We start from the raw sequence: 17516 nt of genomic DNA, 5'->3' as shown, positions 1-17516 counted from the left end.
TCAGTGAAGAAGGAAATTGAGTAAAGAAGGAATATTAGGCTACCAAGAGAAGGATGGAGTTCGAGTTAAGCGTAATTAGGAGTTGAGAGTTTAATTTGTTGTATTTTCTTTGTTTGGTTATCCTATTATTATGTCACTTTTTAAGACACAATTTTTCTGTTATGGTAGTTACAAGGAGCTGACAGTTATGAATAAAAATTTACTTGTTATTTTATGTAATCTATTTCATATATCTATACATGATATGGAGTTAATTAAGATTTTTACATAATGTTGGAATTCAACACATATACAGCAGATGCTAGCCTTTTTCTCTGCCTGCAATCCCAGAAAACTCCCCAACTAGAATTATTGTGATCAAACGTTCCAATAAAAAGTACTGCACTTGGCAATTATTGTACAATATTTATAAACCAACACCGAAATAAATTTGAACCAGTTGTTCTAGTTTTGCCACCCACATAGAGCAAAGAGAAAGCAAGTTATTCAAATGAAAACAATACAAAGCTAAAATTCTTGCATGATGATCAACTAAGCTTGGAGCGTAAACGTTTCTAGTAAAACTTCGGTTTTACCCTGCTTCAAAACATAGTTGATAAAGAACTCTTTGTGTTGAAAGGGTTTATAGAGTTGTGGATTGCTTGCACTAATAAGAGCTCCAGCAGGTTCTACAATGCAATCGTCTGAAGGTGCGACGAAAAATGCAGCAGATGTCCTGGAATGGCTTGAACTCGTCACTGCCTGATGTTCAGCACTTTTCAGCTTCCCATTACTGATAATCTACATCTCATGTCAATAAAAAAGAAAAGGGTTTTCATATGGTAATTAAGAAGGGTGAATGTGGGGAAATATATATACTCAGGCCCTCATATCGACATGATATTGACAGCTATCTATTAAAGTACCATTACTATCAACTATATCAACAAACATTATATTGACAGCTTTGAAAATTATATAATCTTCCCCGTAAAGAAGGGTACATACTGAATCTACTGATGTACCTGTAGCTGATGGCCAATGTTAACCACCAATGCTTGTGAAATAGGCTCCACACTGATCCATCCCCGTCTTTGAAAACTTGAAGTCCATTTACATGATCTTCTTGAAGTAAAATGGTTATGGAGTTTGGATCACAATGTTTAGGTACACCTAATGTCAAACTTGGGTCCAAGCAAGGCGGGTAATGATAAACTGAGAGTGTCACATTATGGCAAAGTTCATCCCTAACATACGCAGTTCTGAGCCCAAGTCCTTCACTTATTAGCTCCAAAACTTTCATATCTACTTTTCTCACTTGTGCAGAACATGTCCCAACTAGATCTCTGGAATCCACATCATCAATAATTAGTCTTTGTAGATATGAAAATATATATGTCACATATAGCAACAAAAAAAGAACGGAGTTTTCAGAACATGAATCTATATATCTTTGGTACCAATATCTACTAGGCTGGTGAGGCCATTGCTGCATACATTCCTCTAGAGGATGGCAAGGGTGTCGTAGGTAATCATGCCACAAATGAACATCTTCCAAATCAAAATATCCACTGCTGGTTGAGAGCCTGCCTGCAACTTTTTTTTCGGGTCGTTAGGGTAGAGGTTTGCCTTGTCTTCTGCAGGCAAGCAAAAGAACTCCTTGAACACACCCATCGTGTCGTTCAACAAACTTTTTGATATGCCATGGTTGACAACCTGCTTTGTAAATAACATTAATCGGATAACGCATAACATAGTAATTGAAAATCTGAAGCAGTGGTTGCTCGATGATCAAGGAAGAGTATTTGAAGTCTCAAAAAGTTACCTTAAAAACCCAAATTCCTGGCTAGCCTTGAGTATTTTCTGGTTTATATAGGTTTGATCACCGCCTTCTGCTCCACCCAGATCAATCACTGGAATGTTGTCTCGCAAATGAGCGGTAGTAAGATTCTCGGGTCTTGCATCCGGTGGGATTATGTAACTCTCAGGCAAGGTTTGACCGTTGTACCAGCTTGAAATAAGCTTCTCCATTCCCTCAATGTGTATCTAGCCTCACCACTGTTCTAAATTTTCCCGCCTAGCTCAACCTATGCCCTGCTTAGGCGCTAGACGGCTGGTCACCCCCTCCAATTAATGCCTAGGTGTATGAAAATTAAAAAATGACGCCTAGACCAGCTGAGGCGCCTGACTATACTTCATAATACCTATATCATTCTATTTTATAATTTATGATGAAATTATATATATTTTAAGTATAAACAAACACTTATTTACACAAAATATAATGGATTTATTTAAATCTGTCTAGTCCGCCTAAGCGCCCGCCTAGACTCAGCCTAGCCGCCTAGGCGCTAGGCCCCAGCCTGCCTCCTCCCGACTAGTACCTAATGTCTTTTAGAACCTTGAGCCTCACAATGATTGAAGGGGAAAACTATAAAACCCCTCCGCAAATTTAGTTTGTAATTTTACATTTCCCCTAAAAGTATTTGAGTTTTCAATTTAGTTCCCACTTATTTACCCTATCCGGATCCTTAATCCATATTTTCCTCCTCTCACTGGCTGCCACGTGGCAACCTACTAACCCACTTACTCTTTTTTTTTTTTTTTTTTTTCCTCGATCTCTCTCTTGAATCTCTCACTTTCTCAGCTCTTTATCCTTCTCACTCACCCTCTCTCTCTCTCGCTTGCACTCCCATTTCTCGATCGACACCCACTGTCACACTTGAGCCATCCCAACGACAGCGCAGTACCACCATTGCCCTCTTATACTCCCTCTCTCACTCCCCCTCGTCTCTGCAAGCTCTAGGACACCCAGAGGCACCCAAATCTATATGGTGAGCCCCGTGCATTTCGAACAAGATTCCGGCCACCTCGTCCATTCTCTGTTGGATCTCAGGTACAAAACCTCTTCCCCATTATTATACCTTCATGTTCGTAAGTAGATTGGAGGGTAGATTGACGTTTTGCTGTCAACCGAAACCGAGGAAGCTCCGGCGTCCTATCCGTCGAAATCAGGCATTCGGGCCGTTGCATCTGAGCCCAAGCCTTAAGGAAGCCCAAACCTAAACCCCTGCCTCTTAGGCTTATGGGGCATTTGGAACTTGGGCTTAGGTTCGTTTAAACCCAAGCCAAACCCTTTTATTTTTATATATTTTATTAACCCAAAAACAATCAGGCCGAACTTCAATGCCCACCTAATTGGAAACCCTAAACCCTATCGGGCCGTGTAGGCTTAGGCCTTCATGCCTTTGCATCCAGCTCGTTAGAACCCAACTCACTAGACCTTTGGGCCGGGCTTTCCAGCCTATGCTCTTTGACCCAAAACCCTACGGACCTAGGCCCTTGGGCCTTAAAACCCAAGCCTAAGCCCATAGGCCCAAGCTCAGACCCGGTTTGACCTAGGTTGATCAACTCAAACCTGTTGATTTTGACTTGTCTAACCGTTGACCCAAAAGTGGTTAGCGTTGACTTTGACTTTGGCCGGTCAACGTTCAACATTGACTTTTTTACTTTTTTTGGGTTTTCGTTAGGGACTCCTCCTAGGCTAATTTTGATGTCCTCGACCCATTTTTTACGTCCGTTTTTCCAAATTCAATCATTTGAATAGAGTTTTATTAATTGGATACTTTATGTGTTTAGGTGCGAATATTAGTTGCGATTCTGTCATTCATATTTTGTTCGGCTCTTCGACGATGGAGTATCTATGAGTGGATCCCTTCTAAAATGCATGTTTTAATAGTAGAAATACATACATGAAAAACATGATTTAATGACTATGTTTTATGAAACATTTTATGAGATATTATGCTTACTTAGAATATTTTGAATTACCATATTTTATCAAACTCATGTTTTTTGTAGTATAGATGATGGATGATTTTATACTGCTTATGAACATACTTTTACACACTTCTTTATAGTATAGATGATGGATGACTTTATACTGTGAAGTTGATTTTGAGATATATGTACCTATGTTTGGAAATATTATTTTAAGTGGTTTTGTGCTTATCTAGTGGTCACTTATATTGACCTTCGGGTGGGTGTTGTAGTAGCCTACAGGCGATTGATACTTATATTGACCTTTGGGTTGGATGTTGTAGGAGCCTATGAGCGATTGATACTTATGAAGGAAGTTTCTGATGGAAGAGTTCTATATGCCTTCGGGTGATACTGACACCACTAGTTAGCACACTATATACGAGTTATGTTTCAGGAAAGGTTTTATGGCATGCTAGGGTTTTTGGAAAACCTACCACTTATTATGCTATTAGTTTTCATAAAATTTTGGGGATTAGTATGTTGATAACTGTTTTATTATATATATATATATATATATATATATATTAACTTGGTTCACTCATATTTGTTTTGCGCCCCTTCAGGACTTATAATCGAGGCGTATAATCCTGGTGTTAAGGCACTTCCACATCGGCATCTTCGAGTTCTCTCAGTGTAGGACCCACTCCTTTACTCATTCAATTTTATATTATTTCTTTTCTAATATCTCGAATTAGTTGTATGCTCTGAACACGTTCCTCAATTGCATGTTAATTCATTATATTTAAATTTATAAGTCTTGTTTATTTCTTGTTCTCAACATTTGCATTCAATAAATGGCTTTCGTCACCCTCCAGTGTCAACCAGCACATGACCATCTCGATGTTCGTGGGACATCGAGATCGAACACAAACATTGGGATCAGAGCGTGTCAAAAACTAGTGCACATATAAAGCTGAGAAATTGCTTTCAAACTTGCCTATGATTTAAAGTCAACCATCCATATATTCCAATTTTTTTATATCAATCTGGAATAAAGATAATTCTTTACGTGTATCAATTGGCTTGATAAAGGCTCACATAATGCAGACAATCTTGTAATTAAATAGAAGACATAAACAATACCTTGATTGTGATCCAAGGCCGGCAAGGCGATGCTCAACATTGTTGAGAAATAATTTCATGTTGATGGGGGAAAGAACCTTGCGTAGGTTAATAAGAGGTTGGATTACTTCTCATATTGCCAATTGGTTTTATGGTGGAGCCCTAACTTTCTTCATGGTATAAGAGCAGGTTGTCTGACATGTGAAGTCTAACGGCCATACATGCTCCACGTAATGCCGTTTGTGGTGTCCACATGTTTGGTTTGAAAGTCGCCACACGTAAGGGGATATGTTGAGAAAGAATTTCACATTGATGGGAGGAGAGACATTGCATGAGCTTATAAGAGGTGGGTTACTCTCTATATTACTAATTGATTCATAGAGGAACCTCAACTTTCATGAGACATTAAAAAAATGAAGGAAAGAATTTGAAGTCTCGATAGTCAATAAGTTACCTGAAAAAGAAAAAAAAAAAAAAATACCGAATTCTTGACTAGCTTTGAGTATCTGCTCAGTTATACACGTATGACCACCGCCTTCGGCTCCACCTAGATCAATCACTGGAATGTTGTTACTGCATTCTATATTTGCACAAAGTTTCCTTATCACAACAAACTTTTAAATGAGTATTGAGAATCTTGTTATTTGCCTATGGCGGACGCGGGGAGGTTAAATGCTTGTGATGGACTATCGGATTTCAGTGTGGGATGCAGATGGGAGGTCGGCAAAGCGTTACATGTTTTTTTATGCTATGGTTATTTACCGAGGCACACTGCATTAGTGTACCAAGTCTAACTTGACATTTCCACGATTGATTAGAAGATTTCAATATTAGGAGATATGGTCGTAAACGCTTGTATGTGTTTTTTTTTTTTTTTTTTTTTTTTTCGCCCCATGATTAGACCTGTAAACAGGTTGGGTTTGGGTCGTGTTCAATCCGACCTGTTAAGCTAATAGGTCTTCCGAACCTAACCGCTTAATCTATTAGGTCACCCGTTAACAATATTTTTTTGTTTTTTGTTTTTTGGCATTCCAATACAATTACACATATTAACTGCAAGGATGTATAAAAGGGTGCTCACAGTGAAAAAGGTATTGACTTGGATATATAGTAAACAAACAAGGAGCTACGACTTGGATTTCTCCTCCGTTTGGTTCTAGAACTCTTCCTTAAGGTGGAGAGGTCGATGGTGAGCTCATGGAAGCTGTTCGATAGAGACTCAGTCTAGAGGAGGAGCCACATCCGGCTGCCGTTGGAGGAGTCTTCAAGAAGGGTCTAGATCCTCTGGAGCAGGATGTAGAGCTCCTGGAAGCAGAGGACAACAGAGTGGGAGAAGACAGCGGTGGAGCCGCGGATGATGTCTTCGAAGATGATGGAGAGGAGGATTGACCTGCGGATCACGGAGCCGGAAGTGCGGCGTAAGAGGAACTGGAACGGCTTGAGAGAGGAGATTTCTTGGGAGAGATGGTGGAGGGAACGGAGGAGGGTTTGGTCAGAGAGCTAGCTTGGGCGATATGAAGGCCCCTGCCGATGGTCGGCGTTTTCACGGCAGAAATGCTTGCGGAGATATTGCCATGAACTAATCAAATGAATGAATCAATGAAGTATTAGGTTATTATCGATGATAAAAAAAAAAAAAAAAGATAGGAAAATATGAAAAAGATAAGGTGTGGTTATAATTTATAATGGGTGCTAATGGGTCTAACGTGTTGACCCAAAGTGACCCGTTAGTGACCTGACCTGTTAAACATCCATCCAAATACTAATATTAACGGGTCAGGTCGGGTCCAAAATGCCAGTTCTACGCATGATAGTGTTCGGGCAGCACATCTTTTGATGACGTTTTTGTTACTATAATGCTTATGTTTGACATTCAAATATAACATTTTAAATTTGTTCTTTGAATCATCTCATGGTGCATGAATAAAACGTCTTATTACATTCTATTCGTCTCAACCCCCATATTGCATAAAGAAGAAAACAAGATATTGGTAAGAGAATTCGTCTATTTTCTTATTCAAGTAGAGTGTGCTGCAAGCAATACAAAGACAACTAGGGTTTTTCCCCTCCACTTATTCTGCACAGTAAACACTATATTATATCACATTATATAGGTTTTTTCCCGTTTACTTATTCTGCACAGTAAACACTATATTATATCACATTATATAGGTTTTTTCCCGTTTACTTATTCTGCACAATAAACACTATATTATATCACATAATTTGATGTATCTTATTAGGTTGGAATTTCTGTAGTTATTGTTAATCATTCAAATAAATGATTAACGATCTGTAGCCACGCCAAGTAGTTATCTAGCCACGGCATTATTAGGGTATGCATCGTGTGGAGGAGGCGGAGTAGTAGTAGTGTGGCCTGCAAAGTTCCTTTGGTTGATGGTTGTATCGGCAAGATCAGCAGACCTTGGGATCTTCCGATTAGATCCAGTGGGAGGAGGATCGCCCTTCTGCTTCAAATCCATCAACACGATGTTTTTGTTCACCGTCGTTATAGTCTTCAAGTTTTCTTTCTCATCATGCAACATCCTGCCTGCACTAACCACATGCAGGTCCATACTCATGAGAAATACAACTGCAAGAACTGCGAATAAAACATTAAGAAACCTCATGGTGATCTATTGATCTGGTACTTACAGATATTAAACAAAGATAGCTAGCTTAATTATGAAGGATGTGTTATGTGGAGGTTCGATACGTGTGTATTTATATTCACCAATCTGCATGACTTTCAACCTTTTTCTTTTGTGGAAAACATTAAAAATTGAATGGGTCAGAACAGAAAAAACGAGTTTGTTCGTCTACGATAGTAGAATTCAAAGTAAAGCTTTCAAATTTGTTAAGTTGGCATCTCTTCTTACATGTATTAGCAGGAGTGTTGCAAAGAAAGTTCCCTATGTAATTGGCATACATTTTGGGTCACAAAGAAATCAAAACCAAACCCACAATATATGTTTCTTTGCACTTACTATGGACTTCGCAATACCTTCACTTGGTGGTAATGTACCAAAACCACCAACTGCCTGGCGCGTCTTACTTACCGATATCTAATTTGTAGAGACCAATTTGGTAATTGTGTTCTTCTGCATGCAGACAACTGAAGGAACTCCTTGAACAAAATTTTCTGATATTCCAGGGTTTGTTTACCCTGCGTCATGTAATATTAGTTAACTTTTTTTTTTTTTTTTTTAAAGAAAAAAATTAGGGGACAATTTGAAACTACTACGTACAATAATTTTAGGAAGGAAAAAGTTTCTAAATCGATTGAGACGCGAGGGTGAATAGTCAACACTTTGTCCACTAAGATATTAGATTACATGTATATAGTATTAGTTAACTAGAGATGACACAAAACATAGTAATTGAAAGTTGAAGTCTATAATGTAACCTGGAAAAAAAAAAAAAAAATATTCCTCACAAACTGTGAGTATTTGCTCAATTATATAGGGTATATAACTGCAGGGTCCAATAATACATGGTTTAGGGTTTATGGTTATAACATGCATGCAAAAGTTTTGCAACTAAAGACCTTTTAGTTTTAAGGCTGCGCTGCAGTATCACATTTTGGGTACAAAGATATAAAAACCAAACCTTGTGCCTGTCGATCATCAAAATATTAAAAACTTAATAGGTATCGGCTGTTAGTTGCAGTCCTTGAAGATTTTATGTAGTGACTGTCACACTGTTATGTCTTGTTATTAATTTACTTGTGTTAACATGCATGTATTTATTTATAAATATTATACCCTAGTGTATGATATATCAACTATATATAATGTCCACTCTATTATACACGTGTCACGTGTCACCGTTATTTACACTAAAAAATTGCTTACTATTGCATCCTTAGCTTAATATGTTTCAATGAGAAATCTCCTAAACCCTTATACGTACATAAATGAAGATATAAAGTAGCAATTAAAGAATAGTGTTCATAAAATCAGGGAGTATTTAACCTAATTAAGACAATCATTCTACACATCATGCATGATATATTCCAGTCAAATGGGACTTTCAGTCGTATACCATGAAATTCAACTTTTTTTTTTCAGAGCAATGCATGTCGTGTAAAAGGTCAGCACACATCCAATACTACAAACGTTCAAACTTTCAAGGTCGTAGTTAATGCTTCCCCGTCAAGCCTTACTTTTCAGTCCTCAGTTGCGAAGCAAGCAAATGAATTGATCAATTCTCAACTTTATCACTAGGTCAATTAATTAATATTACCTTATTCCATATAATATTGCGAGATATTCCATGTATATATAGTTAAATACAATGTATAATAACGATCGAAATGACACGGAATTTTCTGAGGTGATTTTACATATATATGTACTTTTTTTTTTTTTTTTTGAAACCCAGTTTCTTCTTGTAATTGTATGACTCATTCAATATCTGGTTTTTTGACACAATAGTCAAAACAAAGAATAGCTTCATAACATATTATTGGAAAATTCAATTCATAATATAAGTTGGTCCATATATAGAGAGCTCTATAGTCCTCTATAATTCTTTCATTCGTTCTCCATCTCCTTGTTTGCATTGCATACAGAGAAAGAAAGAAGAACGAAAAAAGAAAAATTACTAATTGCCAAACAAGGAACAACATGAAGTTTTTGAATATGCTTTTGGTGGCAATGGTAGTGGTGTTTCTTGTGAACATGCACTCACACGAGGCCTGTAGAGTTTTGCAGGGGAAAGAGAAACTCATGATGAGGAAGGAGGATGTTCTGCAAATTAGGGATAGGGGTACTACTGTCACATACAACTTCCCTATCAATTTGATTATCAAGCAAGTACTACAGAAGGGTTCTGCCCCACCCGGTGGATCAAATCCGACCAGCCCTTGAAGTCGTAAGATATTAATAAGACTCTACAAAGGCAGGATTCTTGCATGTCATGGCCAGATGACGAGTACAATACTCACATGAAAAATGATGTCGACGAGTTTATCCTGCAAAGAGGGCCACATCCGTCCACATATAAAATTTTAACCATCAACCAAAGATATTTTCTTTTTTCTTTTGCAAATAATATGCAAATAATTTTATATTCTTTCTAATGAATAGTTAAGGAAAGACCTAACTGTTGGTTTTTCGTTTTGGCTTAATAAGTTGTGTAAGCTGTAAAAAAATTGTGTATTAGCTTATCAATGTATATGAGTTTGACAGAATATAATTCAAATGACTGAAAAAAATCTTTATTTGATAATGTATTTCGTTTTTACACATTTTTTGTATGTGATACGATGTAACTTATACTATATATGTTTGTAAACATTGTATTCTTTTAAGGGACAGAAAAAATGATAAAACGATTTTATTTTTCTTTTCTATTTTCCTTTACCTGAAAAAGAGAAAAAACAAAAAACGGAATTCTTGACTGGCTTTGAGTATCTGCTCAGTTATACTGGTATGACCACTGCCTTCGGCTCCACATAGATCAATCACCGGAATGTTGTTACTGCATTCAATATTTGCACAAACAGTTTCCTTACCACAACAAACTTTTAAATGAGTAGTGAGAATCTTGTTATTTGCCTATGGCGGACGCTGGGAGGTTAAATGGTTGTGATGGACTCCATCGGATTTCAGTGTGGGATGCAGATGGGAGGTCGGCAAAGCGTTACATGTTTTATGATGCGATGGTTATTTACCGAGGCACACTGCATTAGTGTTCCAACTCTAACTTGAAATTTCCACGACTGAATAGAAGATTTCAATATTAGGATATTAGGAGATATGGTTGTAGACGCTTGTATGTGTGTGTGTGTGTGTGTTTTTTTTTTTTTTCTTTTTTTTTTTTTTGTATATTTCTTTGTTTTGCCCCGTGATGGTGTTTGGGCAGCGCAATTTTTGATGACGTTTTTGTTACTATAATGCTTATGTTTGACTTTCAAATGAAACATTTTAAACTGTTCTTTGTATCATCTTATAGTGCTTGAATAAAACATCTTATTACATTCTATTCGTCTCAAGTCTCATACTGCATAGAGTGTGCTGCAAGCAATACAAAGACAACTAGGGTTTTTCCCCTCTACTTATTCTGCACAGTAAACACTATATTATATCACATTATATAGGTTTTTTTTCCCCTCTACTTATTCTGCACAATAAACACTATATTATATCACATAATTTAATATCTTATTAGGTTGGAATTTATGTAGTTATTGTTAATCATTCAAATAAATGATTAACGATTTGTAGCCACGGCGAGTAGTGATCTAGCCACGGCATTTTTAGGGTATGCATCGTGTGGAGGAGGTGGAGTAGTAGTAGTGTGGCCTGCAAAGTTTCTTTGGTTGATGGTTGTATCGGCAAGGTCACCAGACCTAGGGGTCGTCGGATTAGATCCATGGGGAGGAGGATCGCCCTTCTGCTTCGAATCCATCAACACGATGTTTTTGTTCACCGTCGTTATCGTCTTCAAGTTTTCTTTCTCATCATGCAACATCCTGCCTGCACTAACCACATGCAGGTCCATACTCATGAGAAATACAACTGTTACAACTGCGAATAAACAATTAAGAAACCTCATGGTGATCTATTAATCTTGTACTTGTAGATATTATACAAAGATAGTTCGCTTAATTATGATGGATGTGTTATGTGGAGGTTAGATACGTGTGTATTTATATGCACCAATCTGCATGACTTTCAACCTTTTTCTTTTGTGGAAAACATTAAAAATTGAATGGGTCAGAACAGAAGAAACGAGTTTGTTCTATGATAGTAGAATTCAAAGTAAAACTTTCAAATTTCTTAAGTTGGCATCTCTTCTTACATGTATTACCACGAGTCTTGCAAAGAAAGTTCTCTATTTAATTGGCATGCAAGAAATCAAAACCAAACCCACAACATATGTTTCTTTGCACTTACTATGGACTTCGCAATACCTTCACTTCGAGACCTACAACCCAGATAGTGTCGTAGAAATATATATCTTTTTATGTTTACAGGTTACGTGATAAGTGCTGTAAATACAAAGATATTTATCTCCGATGTCAAAGCAAATTCCCTTATTTTTCGCTCGAACGTTTGACCAAAATGTTAATGAAAAGTTTTGGGTTGACTTGTTGATTGTATATTAAGACTTGAATTTCGTACATCTCAAGTTTGAAGTCATGGTTGACTTGCTGATTGTATATTAGGACTCGAATTTCGTATATCTCAAGTTTGAAGTCATGGATGTATAAAACCGAAACTTGCAATACAAGTTGTGGTTTAACGCCACAATCTGGTTTGAGTTTTGATTTATACCCCATTCTTCATGGCCAGCCAGTTTCTGCTTTTGCCGCACTAATTGCTTCGTCATGTATTGAAAATGTTGGAACTTACCAAGCCAGGTGGAAAACTGAATCTTTACTTGGGAATGTCTGCATTTTGGGGTCAATTTTTTCCCGCGCTACGAATTTACACTACATTCTTTTCGTTGGTTGGAACTTCCGAAAAGACTTCACTTGTTGGGAAAACAACCCATGTTAGAACAACTTGTGTTTATAACATGAGCCGTTTTATTGTTCTCAACATGGCACGAGATGGCAGCAAAGGAGAGAGTCCAACTCTGTCCTTAGATGTAATGTATCATTATCATACATATGGAGGAGTAAATACTTGGTGACGCTACAAACCCGGGAACCGGACTTCAAAATCATACTAAACAAATCAACATAAATGTAAAATGATACGGGTAAAGATTGATTAGTGCACAAGCAACAAAGCTATATAACACATCTTTACATATATATATGTGTATATAATACATATCTATGCCTGTTCTCTGGAAAAACAAAGGATACAAATATATGTAACTCATGAATTCAACCTTAACTACTTACCACTTTACTCACAGGTAAGGTATTTATCTCGGTCTGCTGTGCAATCGGACTAGACAGATATGCTAACAGCAGTGACCCCGAAGAACCAATATTGACAGCGCTGTACATCAATCGGTACAATTATCAACTCACGTACAAGCAATAAGAAGCGAGATTCACAAGCAAATGGTGGTCATAACTGCAGTATTGAAATCCAAGCTGTAATGGAAAGGTGACTTTGTTATGATAGATCTCCATGTCTTCTTCTTAGGATGGTATATTTGGTCGTAAAGTGTGCCAGCTATCGTATGCAATCGTGACCTGCGAATTTCTGCTGGCTCGACTGCCTTCAAAAGGGTTATTACATGCAACTCTCCATCCAATACAACGAATCTAAATGCTGAGTTGCATGGGCCTTTCTTGGTATACTTGACTCCTTACACCAACGGTTTGAAGCCATGTCATATCTGCAGTACATATCATGTGGAAGCAACATAAGCAAAAACTTCCATAAAATTATCACTCAAAGATCAAATTAATAACAACGAGGAAGAAATTCAAAGGACATAAATTAGGGGCAGATGCATACGTCCAAGGAGACATCAATAAGAATACTCAAAAGCGCACTTAAAAGTATGTGATCCCATATAATAGCATTACTTGTATTAAACTACAACTGATAATCCCATAAAACCTTGCATCTCTCAACATTTTTTATTTTGCATAAGAATGATAAACAAGAATTTCCCTCCTGTAAACCGCAATAGAAAAGTAATCTAAAACATCAAAGCGTTATGTGTCGGTAGAACCTGTGTCATTTACGTCATAAATTTAAATTAGCATAACCATCCAAACTAAGTCATCGCATATCCCTCAAATGATGAAACTTTGGAATTTTCTGTAAACAGAATAATAAGTTTTTGTTAGGGTTTTTTATCTGTATTGGGAATGAAAAGAAAGGGAATGGGTTCCCTTCATGACTTCCCGCGTCTACTTGCATGTAATCAGTAATGGATTATCTAAAATACGTAATGGAACAATCCAATTTCAGCAATTTGAGTGTTAATCCAATTCCCTTTCCTTAAATTTTCGCATTCCGTAGTTAAGTGATTCCTTATTTTTCCCATTATTGATAAGTAAACAAGCCCTTAATTCAATATAAATGAACGCAGGAAAATTTCAAGGTCAGTCTTCTGCTTTCTCCTTATGGTGCAAAGTATAAGTACTAACAAAATCATGCCAAATCAGAGTAAGTTCAAGACCTTCCCCTCTCCTAGTTGTTTCATTCCAAAAAAAAATCCAAGAACAAAACTAAAGTGGAGTCATATATCATATACGACCAAAGCCACCTAACAACTTCCACCAATCCAAAAAGCTCGGATATTCTTACAAAAATCATCAAGAGCTACTATTAGCACATTAGGATTCAAAATTAAAGCGAATTTGGATACTTTCAGGCTTCAGCCAGATCACTCTCTCTCACTCGCGCGCGCGCACACACACACAACACATGTTTTGCTCATGGTGCATGGAAACAATGGCCAACTCAATCTAATTTCTTATACCCGAATTATTGTGTGGAAGCCCACAACAACGGATTGCCAACGGATAGGTCACCAACAGGTCCCATACACACAAGTCGGTATTGCCGATACTCCCCTCACTTTAGACACCTGGAAGCAACAGGTATGGGATTTTACCAAAAGGCCTAGACAATATGTGTGTGTGGTACCATTGCTTATAAAGCACTACACGACTCTTCCTCTAGCCAATGTGGGACTTAAATGTGGCTCTAATCTAAGCCACCAAACTCCAACAATCTCCATCTTGGCGTGATTCGAGCCATCTCCAAATTGATGTCTCACGATCCACATGCAAAGAGAACTCCACCTTGACCACATGCACTAAATTCCAAATGAGCTCTTCAACTTCAAATATTATGAATGCCACTAATACCAAGCGTTGTCTGGGCTCTGATACCAATTGTTGTGCAGAAGCCCACAACAACTGGTTGCCAACGGACTTGTCATTGATCCCACAAACACTAGTCGGTATTGTCGATCATCACCCCCTTTAGCCACCCGGAAGCAACAGGTATGGGTTTTACCAAAAGGCATCGACAATATGTGTGTGTGGTGGCATTGCTTACAAAGCACTACACGACTCTTCCGCTAGCCAATGTGGGACTCAAATGTGGCTCTAATCTAAGCCACCAAACTCCAACACTAATTTCATCGCTCCATTCACGACAAACTTCTTCAGGAATGTCCCTAAGTGGGTGCTTGCTCTGGTTTAGACCATCTTAGCAACTCTGCATGCTGATTTCTCTCCTTCCCCAAGTTACAGAAAAGCGTACAGTCCCTGCATGATCTAGTCACACTAGCATTTCGAACCCTATGTCCCAAATTACGGAAAAGACAAGTTTTGGGCAAACCTCTCAGTCAAAATTCCGTTAATCAATAAAAATAAACTCCACACCTGGTGAGGTATAAGAAAATGTAATATGCATCTATACACCAGAACATGAGGCAACACCAAGTATCCCTATCTTGATCACACTTTTAGTTCATTCAAAAACGACTGTTACCCACTAAACTAAACTCAATTAACATCCAATTCAAACAGATCCAGTAATGACATTCACAATGCAGAACAAAAAAACTTCAACTTGGAGCATCGTAGAGATATTTAATGCTAACACTAACCTTAGATTAGCATGAATAATCTCAATCTAATTGGAACCAATTGTCACTAGCTGAACATATCAAACAATGTTACTTCAAGCCCAAGCTCAAACACAAAAACTAAAGAAAATGGAAAAACTACCTAAATATAACATTCTGATCAAGCATGAAAACAGCAGGCCCACCGCAATCATCGCCATCTTCAAGGACAACAATTTTGCCCAATCTCACCTTTCCCCTGCTTCCCACATATCCCCAACTTCTCTCCACGTACAACTACCATTCCCATTCTTCAATTCCATCACCACAACGTCTTTGTAGTGCTCATCGACTGGAAAAACCCCTGATATTGTTGTGTAGGAGTCCATTTGTAGGGTGATATGTGAGATAATCCAAAAGATTATTAATTTATCATGGCTATATGTATAACAACCCATCTCTAATTTTACAATTTTATTAATTTTAAATGAGTGGATCGAAGAAAATGCCTCTTGAGGCAAGATTGTTGACTTTCGTTGACTGTCATATCGTGACGCGTATAAGCTATTATTATACCATATTCTCGAAGTACTCGATAATATGAACATGTGGCCACAAACGAAATTGAATTTGAAGCTATAACGAAGATTAAATCTCCGAATACCAAGGGCAAATTGGTAATTTTGTACTGGGAGGATTTTTGAGTTTTGCTTTGTGAGCCATGTGGGGCCTACACCCCACTCCTCCCTTGTCCTTATGTCCCCTTCCAAAAATCTCTATGACCCCCCTCTTACTGCCACCTCACTTCTTCTTTTTCTAACTCATTAATTCTCTTGGTATTCCTCTCATTTCTTTCTTTCTTTCTCTCTCTATCTCTCTCTCTCTCTCACTCAAACTCTATTTATCTATCTCTTTCTCAACTTTGTAAGACAAAGGACTGTCGTCCCATCGCCATTTTTCCATCTCCGGCGAGCACCAGTTGAACCACCCACTTTCTGCAAGCCTTGCAGCAAGCCACCAGCACCCTTGAGGCTCTTTCAATAGCCCTATATCTCTCAATCTCTTTGTAAACACAAAGGCAGTGAGCTAATCTTGACGACCATCACCTACCCATCATCACCATCACCACCCCAGCGAGTTTCAGGACACTGCACCACCCTGTTTCTTTCTCTCCTTCTCACATGTTATCTCTCTTCTTACCATTAGTGTAGAAATGAACTACGAACATCGTCGTCAGTGCCATATTTCCCAGCGAGTTTCTTGAGTTTTCGACCAAGGTAAGCCTCGGGGTTTTGTAAGTCACTTCTCTTTTATTGTTGGACTAGATGGTGGCCTTGAATACTTGTTTTGGTGAAGCGTAGCATGAAATAAACTCGGGGAAGAATTTTCTCAAAATTCTGGAACTTTGGACCGTGACCATCAAGCCATTTTTAAGGCTGGTTTGGTATTACTGTGCTTTGAAAAAAAAAGCTGCTTCTGCTGTGCTGTGAGAATAAGCAGCTGTGAAATCAATAAATGATAAAGAACTTTCCACGTATGTTTTTAAATATTACATATTTGTTTAGTTTCCACGTATGCTTTGATTAGATTAATGTTTATAAGAATTAGCGTATTAACAGAATTTATGAAATTATGCAACATCATACGGGATGCACAAGTATGCATGTTATTATTAATGCCTTAATTGGAGTTACGGTAATGAATATCATTGCATTGATTAGAATTATCGATTTATCATGGCATGATCATATTTACATTATTTGCTCATTGTGTGTAGCATTGGTGTTAGTACTCGCCCAAAGCCAGGGCCAGTCTTTCATGTTTATGTTCACATCGCACCATACGCTCATTTTGGATCCATTGTAGGTGCCATCTATGTCCTATATTGCTATAGTATGACTCATATGTGATGCACATAGCACCAGTCTTCACGTGATTGTAGTGCTAGAGCGTAAATCACTGTTACACCCATATTTGTTTATGTCATAATATATTTGCATGAACTCATGTGTTAGCATATGTCGATGAGCACTCAATATGATATGTTTGTTTATATGAAATTATGTGATTACTAGACGTTATGTGTTAATTTACAAAATGTCGTGACATATTGCATTATTGAGATATTGCTGGCTATGGTAAGTATTTTC

At 37.7% G+C, this 17516-nt stretch overlaps 1 pseudogene; it reads right to left on the bottom strand.

The window, feature by feature from the left end:
• Positions 1 to 531: 531 nt before the first annotated feature.
• Positions 532 to 2010, bottom strand: LOC137727715 (protein DOWNY MILDEW RESISTANCE 6-like; annotated as a pseudogene).
• Positions 2011 to 17516: the final 15506 nt, after the last annotated feature.

Source organism: Pyrus communis, chromosome 10 (genome assembly GCF_041283825.1).
Source record: "Pyrus communis isolate YQ-2024b chromosome 10, ASM4128382v1, whole genome shotgun sequence".
Taxonomy (NCBI): domain Eukaryota; kingdom Viridiplantae; phylum Streptophyta; class Magnoliopsida; order Rosales; family Rosaceae; genus Pyrus; species Pyrus communis.
Note: the sequence above shows the minus strand (reverse complement) of the source record. Positions and strands in the feature narration are given on the sequence as shown.